This window comes from Babylonia areolata, chromosome 20, assembly GCF_041734735.1.
Source record: "Babylonia areolata isolate BAREFJ2019XMU chromosome 20, ASM4173473v1, whole genome shotgun sequence".
Taxonomy (NCBI): domain Eukaryota; kingdom Metazoa; phylum Mollusca; class Gastropoda; order Neogastropoda; family Buccinidae; genus Babylonia; species Babylonia areolata.
Window position 1 is genome coordinate 15,851,025 of NC_134895.1, and position 9,845 is coordinate 15,860,869.

Below are 9,845 nucleotides of genomic sequence, written 5' to 3' on the forward strand. Positions count from 1 at the left end.
TTCACTTTTTCTCAATGAACTCGCCTTGGAAATTATGCAGAATGGTCAGCACGGCGTTACTTTTGATTTGATTGAATTATTTGTTTTACTGTTTGCTGACGATATGATTTTGTTATCCATAACAACAGTTGGTTTACAGCGACAATTGAATAATTTATATACTGATGTCAGTAATTTACACTTAAAAGTAAACATGGACAAAACGAGTATTGTTGTTTTTCGCAAGGGAGGGTATTTGGCAAGAAATGAAAGATGGTTGTATGGTAATGAAAGAACTGATGTTGTCAATGCATATAAGTATCTTGGAATTTATTTTTCAACTAGACTCAGTTTCAATTTCGTATGTCAGGATATAGTTAACAAAGCAAAGAAAGCAGTTATTGTAATACTTAATATTTTGTATAAAATAGATTGTAGCTCATTTAGTGTATTTGGTAGGTTGTTTGATTCTCAAGTTCAGCCAATATTGCAGTATGGAGCAGAAATTTGGGGACTGGAAAATAATGTAGCAACAGAAAAAACGCATTTATTCGCAATGAAACGGTATCTCAATGTAGACAGTCGAACTCCAAATGATCTTGTTTATGGTGAGCTGGGGAGATATCCGATTTATTTGAATTCATATATTAAATGTATCAAATATAGGCTGAAATTGACTAGAATGGATGAAAACAGATTTCCATTTAAAGCTTATATGTTATATTCTTTAGATAATAATGGCAAAAAGACGTGGGCAACGAGTGTTAGACAGTGTTTGAATTCTTATGGTTTTGCATTTATTTGGGACAATCAGGGGGTTGAAGATATTGCCGGTTTTTTAAAGTGCTTTAGGCAACGAATTATTGATTGCAGGTGGCAAGACTGGCATGATCATATACAAAACAGTGATAGATTTGCACAGTTTAAACTCTTCAAGACATCGCATGTCATCGAACCATACATTGAGTTGGTATTGAACAGATTTATAAAATGTGCATTGACAAATTTAGATTTGGTGTTTCTGATATTGCTACTCATTGTTTTAGATACGGAAATTTAAGGGAATCTGTGTTTACTTGTCGTTTATGTTATCTGGGTAAGGAAGACGAACTACATTTTGTGTTATGTTGCGCTGCCTTGAGTGACCTCAGACAAAAACTAATCCAACCAAAGTATTATAAAGATCCATCTAACTTTAGATTTAATTTGCTCATGTCGTCAAGACATGAGTTTACTCTGTGTAACTTGGCCATTTATACTCGTATATATGAGGCATTGAAGAGATTGAGAATAGTTACGACGTGAATGTTGTTGAACATCTGTGTTAGGTATTTTTTGGTTGGTTTGTGTTGCAGATGCATAGTGTGTCATTTGTATTTGTAATTGTATTTCTTTTTATCACAACAGATTTCTCTGTGTGAAATTCGGGCTGCTCTCCCCAGGGAGAGCGCGTCGCTATACTACAGCGCCACCCTTTTTTTTGGTATTTTTTCCTGCGTGCACTTTTATTTGTTTTTCCTATTGAAGTGGATTTTCCTACAGAATTTTGCCAGGAACAACCCCTTTGTTGCCGTGGGTTCTTTTACGTGCGCTAAGTGCATGCTGCACACGGGACCTCGGTTTATCGTCTCATCCGAATGACTAGCGTCCAGACCACCACTCAAGGTCTAGTGGAGGGGGAGAAAATATCGGAGGCTGAGCCGTGATTCGAACCAGCGCGCTCAAATTCTCTCGCATCCTAAGCGGACGCGTTACCCCTAGGCCATCACTCCACATGTAAAATCTTATTTATCTTTCTTTAATGTCACCCCCCTCAGTAAGGGGCTTTGGCCTTTATCTGAATAAAAAAAATAATGATAATAATTTTTTTTTTAATCGTTAAAAAATCGTTAAAAATCTTCTACCTCCCCATTCTCTCTCTCGCTCTCTCTCTCTCTCTCTCTCTCTCTCTCTCTCTCTCTCTCTCTCTCTCTCTGTCTGTCTCTCTCTCTCTCTCTCTCTCTCTCTCTCTCTCTCTCTCTCTTCTACCTCCCCATTCTCTCGCTCGCTCGCTCTCTATCTCTGTCTCTGTCTCTTTCTCTCTCTGTCTCTCTTACTCTCTCTCTCTGTCTCTCCCTCTCTCTCTCTCTTCTACCTCCCCCTTCTCTCGGTCTCTCTCTATGTCTCTCTCTCTGTGTCTCTGTCTGTTTCTGCCTCTGTCTCTGTCTCTCTCTCTCTGTCTCTCTCTCTCTCTCTCTTCTACCTCCCCCTTCTCTCTCTCTCTCGCTCTCTGCCGCCCGCGCGCAAATACACCTGTGCACAAATACACATCCCAGTGGTGTAAGCTCGTATGTGTGTATTTGTGTGACCGTGTGGTGAGTCTCTCTCTGTGAGTGTATGTGTATGTGTGCATGCGTGCGTGCCTGTGTGTGTGTGTGTGTGTGTGCGTGCGTGCGTGTGTGTGCGTGCGTGCGTGCGCGCGTGTGTGTGTGTGCGTGTATGCGTGCGTACGTGTATGCGTGTGCGTGCGTGTGTGTGTGTATGTGTGTGTGTTGATCGCATCTTTATGCAACGAACAAGTTAGCTACATTGTTTGATTCCTCCTGCCGTATCTTAGAACAAATATCTTTTTATACCTTTTTTTTTTATTATACTTATTTTTTTTCATTGCCTGCTTTGTCTTTCATTTCGAGTTTTAGTGGACATGTCTTAGATTATTTGTGAAAAATATATCAGTGCGGGGTAGGGGGGGGGGGAAAGAACCTTGCTGGGAGTACATGAGAGCAGAGAGGTGGGGTAGGGGGGTGGGAGGACAGGAAGAGGGGGACAGGGAAAAAGGGGTGATAGGAAGAGAAGCCAGGAAGGAAAGATAGGAAGGGACAGGAAGATGGGGACAGGAAGAGACAGGAAGAGGGGACAGGAAGAGACAGGAAGGGACAGGAAGAGGGGACAGGAAGAGACAGGAAGAGGGGACAGGAAGGGACAGGAAGAGGGACAGGAAGAGACAGGAAGAGGGGACAGGAAGAGGGGACAGGAAGAGACAGGAAGGGTCAGGGAGATGGGACAGGAAGGGACAGGAAGAGATAGGAAGAGGGGACAGGAAGAGACAGGAAGAGGGGATAGGAAGGGATAGGAAGAGGGGACAGGAAGAGACAGGAAGGGTCAGGGAGATGAGACAGGAAGGGATAGGAAGAGGGGGCAGGAAGGGATAGGAAGAGACAGGAAGAAGGGCAGGAAGATACAGGAAGAGACAGGGAGAGGGGACAGGAAGGGACAGGAGGGACAGGAAGAGGGGACAGGAAGGGACAGGAAGGGACAGAAGGGACATGAAGAGGGGACAGGAAGGGACAGGAAGAGGGGACAGGAAGGGACAGGAAGAGGGGACAGGAAGGGACAGGAAGAGGGGACAGGAAGGGACAGGAAGAGGGGACAGGAAGGGACAGGAAGAGACAGGAAGAGGGGACAGGAAGGGACAGGAAGGGACAGGAAGGGACAGGAAGAGGGGACAGGGAGGGACAGGAAGAGACAGGAAGGGACAGGAAGAGGGGACAGGAAGGGACAGGAACAGGGGACAGGAAGGGACAGGAAGAGACAGGAAGAGGGGACAGGAAGGGACAGGAAGAGGGGACAGGGAGGGACAGGAAGGGACAGGAAGAGGGGACAGGAAGGGACAGGAAGAGGGGACAGGAAGGGACAGGAAGAGGGGACAGGGAGGGACAGGAAGGGATAGGAAGGGACAGGAAGAGGGGACAGGAAGGGACAGGAAGAGGGGACAGGGAGGGACAGGAAGGGACAGGAAGAGGGGACAGGAAGGGACAGGAAGAGGGGACAGGAAGATGGGACAGGAAGGGACAGGAAGATGGGACAGAGAGGGACAGGAAGAGGGGACAGGGAGGGACAGGAAGGGATAGGAAGAGACAGGAAGAGGGGACACACACACACACACACACACACACACACACACACACACACACACACGGACATACAGAGGGAGAGACAGACAGACAGACAGAGATAGGGAGATAGAGACAAAGACTGAGACAGAGACAGAGTGAGAGACATTCAGACAGAGACAGAGACAGACAGAAGAAGAGACAGAGAGACAGAGATAGGGAGAGAGAGAGACAAAGAATGAGAGAGAGAGAGATTATGCAGACAGTTCTGTTTTCTGTCAAGACAAGTCAAGGCAGTTTAACAGTCTGTAACCAATTTCCAAGTAAATGGGTCAGTATAACAAAAACAACAACAACAACAAAAAGGGCCCCATCTCAGTGTCAGAAAAAAATGCAGTCGACAGGAAACATGTAGAATCAGAATCAGAATCATTCTCAATTAAACCGTACCTGAACAAGGTTTATGAGAGACACACATGCGCACTCACGCAAACGAAAAAAGAAAGAATAAACCGCAACACCACCACCGAACAAAAAAAAACAAAAACAACAAAAAAACAAAGAAACAAGAAAGAAAAAAAAAGAACAAGAAGTTGAACTATTTCTCCAGGCGACGACATTTTTTACAACAATTGCAAACAAGTTTTCCGAACGTACACAAAACATTGTCGTCCAGTACAAGCTAACTGGGTTTCATAGTGGTTGAAAGGCATTTCTGTTTATTTGTAAAAAAAATAAATAAATAAATAAATAAATAAATATTAAATTAAAAAAAATCTTCTCTGATTCCTTTGTATCGTTCACACTTATCCAAGAAATGATATTCATCATCCTTTTTTTTTTTTTTTTTTTGCATTGTAGGCATAGTCTTTTCTTTTGTGATGTCAAACTATATACCCTTTTTCTTCTATCGCGAGATCATTACAGGATATTCTTAGTTTGTGTGGATTCTTCTACGTGTGCTAAGTGCGTGCTACACACGGGAGCTCGGTTTATCGTCTCATCCGAATGACTAGCGTCCAGACCACCACTCAAAGGCAAGTGGAGGAAGAGGAGAATGATATTATACTGGCGAGTGAGGGATTTTTTTCCCGTGCGCTCAGATTGTTTCGTTTCCTTGGTGGACGAGTTACCACGAGGCTATCCACGTGTTGTCATGTGATGCTGATAATGATGATCATGATGATGATGATGATCATGATCATGATACGGATTCTTATACAGCGCCTATCCTCGGACGGAGACCAAGTTCTGAGCGCTCTATAAACACAGAGTCATTTGCACAACAGGCTGTATACCTGGGTAGAGCCGACTGACAGCTGCCATTGGGCGCTCATCATTCGCTTCCTGTGTCATTCAATCATATTTCAGTCACGCAAACATATACCTACACACTCATACAAACATGTAACTGTTTATGTGTGTGACCGTTTTGTTTTTATTTACCCCGCCATATAGGCAGCCAGACTCCGATTTCAGGGGTGTGTGCGCATGCTAGGTATGTTCTTGTTTCCATAACCCACCGACCGCTGACATGGATTACAGGATCTTTAACGTGCGTATTTTGATCTTCTGCATGCGTTCACACACGAAGGGTGTTCAGGCACTAGCAGGTCTGCACATAATCATTTTGATCTTGGGAGATCGGAAAAAAAATCTCCACCTTTAACCCACCAGGCGCCGTTTACCGAGATTCGAACCAGGGACCCTCCAACGCTTTAACCACCCGGCTATTGCGCCCGTCGTTATCCCGTAGCTAACCCCTCAACAGTTCCCACGCTAAGAGGATCTTTACAGATGGGTTTGAAATTTGACCAGGACATCTAGGCCTGCTGCTTTCCCCCCTAGCTGCAGCAAAGATTTTCACAAGTGATTCAAGTCCGACAGTGACACTGGCTTTGCTGTGCAAACTGCCACGGCTTTCAGCTTACAATTATGGGTTAGAGTCGACAGCTGTTGCTGCTGAGACTCCAACATCGTGAGCATCATCGTCATCATGATCATCATCACCATCGTAGAATATCATCGTCAACATCACCGCAAACCGTTGCTTATAATAATGCGGCCTAAAAATACGTTTAACGGCGCAAGCCAGCACGACCGTACGAACAGACACATACACACAGGCCATCGTGAATATGTACATGTGTGTGTTCGTGCTTGAGAATAAACCTTCAAGCAAAGATAGATAAGTGTCAGTCTGTAAAGACATGATCTAAACATTGCTCATCGATTTGACAGAAACGGTTATGACTTTAATTGAGCAAATTGTGTGTAACTCAATATTCACAGCTGCTGATAGCGCCACCTTCATACCAAAGAATGATCGCAGATGGGGAACGAAATGTATTTTCTGTATGAAAAATCGCTTTGGTGTTAAAAAAAAAAAAAGACAAAAAAACAACAACAAAAAACCTCATTTTATTGTGCATTAACTCACTCAGTACGACCAGTCCTCTCTTCTCCTCTACACAGACCCCTCGGATGTCCAGTGGGTGTCTGAATGACCCAACCTTTAGCTTCCAGAACTGTGGTATTCTTTGTCAACAATCACGTCTTCAGTATAAGAGCCTTCCGCTTGCAATATTTTGATGATGGTAATTGGGGTGAAACGCTGTTAACGTCGTCTCTTTCGCCGTTCGTATGGAGAGAGTTAAAGAAACAGAAGTATGCACTTTTTCCTTGTAAGAAATGCTTTGTGTGTGTAATCTTTGTAGTCAGTCATTGAAGAAACGATAGGCTGTTTAAAAACAATCCGTAGTTAAGAGTTACTTTTGGTATGTTTTTTTTTTTTTGTTTGTTTGCTTGTTTGTTTGTTTGTTTTGGTATGTAAGTCGATGATTTATAAATATTTACAGTGTTCGGAACAATCAGCGTAATATATAGCAGAATTTTTAGGTCTTTTTATGTGCTTTTAAGCTGTTAGTGTGTGTGTGTGTGTGTGTGTGTGTGTGTGTGTGTGTGTGTGTGTACGTGTGTCTGTGTGTGTGCGTGTGTGTGCGCGTGCGTATGTGTGCGTGCGTGCGTGCGTGCGTGTGTGCGTGAGAGAGAGAGAGAGAGAGAGAGAGAATCAGAATGAAATTTATTGGTCATGAAAACCATAAATAGATATTTAGAAGCACAACAAAGTGTTAAAAAGGTTAAGAGGTGTGTGGGTGGAGTTGGGGTAAGATGAGGTGTAAGTGTGTGTGTGTGTGTGTGTGTGTGTGTGTGTGTGTGTGTGTGTGTGTGTGTGTGTGTGTGTGCGTGTGTGTGTGTGTGTGTGCGCGCGCGCGCACGCGTGTGTGTGCGTGTGAGCGTGTGTGTGTGTATGTGTGCGTGTGTGCGTGTGAGCGTGCGCGTGTGCGTGTGTGTGTGTGTGGAGAGAGACAGACAGACAGACAGAGATTTAAAGGTTGAAAATCTGTGTTACAACCAATGCAAAAAAAAAAAAAAATAAAAAAAACAAAATAAAACCTTAAGTGCTAAACAACATACATAAACTTTCGCAAAGCATCGTGAATGAAGGGAGAAACTGACACGATGGAAGAAATCAACAAGCTGGCCTGTTGGTGATTCATTGAGGAAACGGGAAGGAGAGACACACATACAGACAGACAGAGACAAACAGAGAGAGAGAGAGAGAGATGGATGGTGGTGGTGGGGGGGGGGGTATGGGACAGGACAGAGAGGGGGGGGGGGCAGAGAGGGAGATGGGGAGAGAGAGAGGGGGGGGGAGAAGAGAGAGCGAGAGAAAGACGGAGAGAGGGACAGGGGAGAGAGGGAGAGAGAGACGGGGGAGAGAGAGAGGGAGTGAGAGAGAGACGGGGAAGAGAGAGAGAGACGGGATAAGGGAGAGAGAGAAAGAATGAATGACGGGAGAGAGAGAGACAGACAGACAGAGAAACAGAGGCAGAGGCACACATACAGACAGACAGAGACAAACAGAGAGAGAGAGATGGGGAGGGGGGGGGGAATGGGACAAGAGAGAGGTGGGGGCAGAGAGGGAGATGGGGAGAGAGAGAGAGGGGGGAAGAAGAGAGAACGAGAGAAAGACGGAGAGAGGGACAGGGGAGATAGGGAGAGAGGAGGGGAGGGAGAGAGAGGCGGTGAGAGAGAGAGCGAAAGAAATAGGAAGAGGGGACAGGGAAGGGAGATAGGTAGGGAGGGAGAGGGAGAGAGAGAGAGGGAAGGAGTGGTAGAGAGAGGGGGTGAGGGGGTTAGAGCTTGCTTATACTTGAATTATAGCGCTATATAAAAATAGAATGCTATTTATATTATCATTATAAGGGGGGGGGGAGAGACAGGGGGAGAGTAAGAGAGAGGAGAGAGCGGAGGAGAGGGAGAGAGAGAGAGGGAAAGAAGGAGAACGATATGGGAAGGCAGAGAGAGGGGGGGGGAGAGGGAAGAAGAGGGAGACAAACAGAGAGAGAAAGAGAGAGAAAAAAAAGAAATAGACAGTTTCGGTTTCAAGGATGTGTCTGATCAGGTGAACTGACCCGTATGCGCTGCACCACTTCTGTTGTAGATCTTGTTTTAAAAAGCCAGCAAAATGCCTGACCTCTGAAGAAAGAAAGAAATAAACAGATAAACCCAACGCACTGACCAGCTTCTTGAAAGCCTACTCTAGGTTTGTGTCAAATCATGAACATAGAAAATGAAACGAAAACCATAACACAGAATGAACAAACAAAGTAGTACAACACAATGAATTGTATCGCAGTGAAAGATACAGAGAAATAAATACAGAGAAAGACAATGACAGCGACAATCACAGTGCAGTGAAAGATACAGAGATATACAGAGAAAGACAATGACAGCGACAGTCACAGTGCAGTGAAAGATACAGAGATATACAGAGAAAGAAAAGACAATGACAGCGACAATCACAGTGCAGTGAAAGATACAGAGAAATACAGAGAAAGACAATGACAGCGACAATCACAGTGCAGTGAAAGATACAGAGATATACAGAGAAAGAAAAGACAATGACAGCGACAATCACAGTGCAGTGAAAGATACAGAGATATACAGAGAAAGACAATGACAGAGACAATCACAGTGCAGTGAAAGATACAGAGATATACAGAGAAAGACAATGACAGCGACAATCACAGTGCAGTGAAAGATACAGAGATATACAGAGAAAGACAATGACTGCGACAATCACAGTGCAGTGAAAGATACAGAGATATACAGAGAAAGACAATGACAGCGACAATCACAGTGCAGTGAAAGATACAGAGATATAAAGATAAAGACAATGACAATGACAGAGACAATCACAGTGCAGTGAAAGATACAGAGATATACAGAGAAAGAAAAGACAATGACAGAGACAATCACAGTGCAGTGAAAGATACAGAGATATACAGATAAAGACAATGACAATGACAGAGACAATCACAGTGCAGTGAAAGATACAGAGATATACAGAGAAAGAAAAGACAATGACAGAGACAATCACAGTGCAGTGAAAGATACAGAGATATACATAGAAAGAAAAGACAATGACAGAGACAATCACAGTGCAGTGAAAGATACAGAGATATACAGAGAAAGACAATGACAGCGACAATCACAGTGCAGTGAAAGATACAGAGATATACAGAGAAAGAAAAGACAATGACAGCGACAATCACAGTGCAGTGAAAGATACAGAGATATACAGAGAAAGACAATGACAGCGACAATCACAGTGCAGTGAAAGATACAGAGATATAAAGATAAAGACAATGACAATGACAGAGACAATCACAGTGCAGTGAAAGATACAGAGATATACAGAGAAAGAAAAGACAATGACAGAGACAATCACAGTGCAGTGAAAGATACAGAGATATACAGATAAAGACAATGACAATGACAGAGACAATCACAGTGCAGTGAAAGATACAGAGATATACATAGAAAGAAAAGACAATGACAGAGACAATCACAGTGCAGTGAAAGATACAGAGATATACAGAGAAAGACAATGACAGCGACAATCACAGCGCAGTGAAAGATACAGAG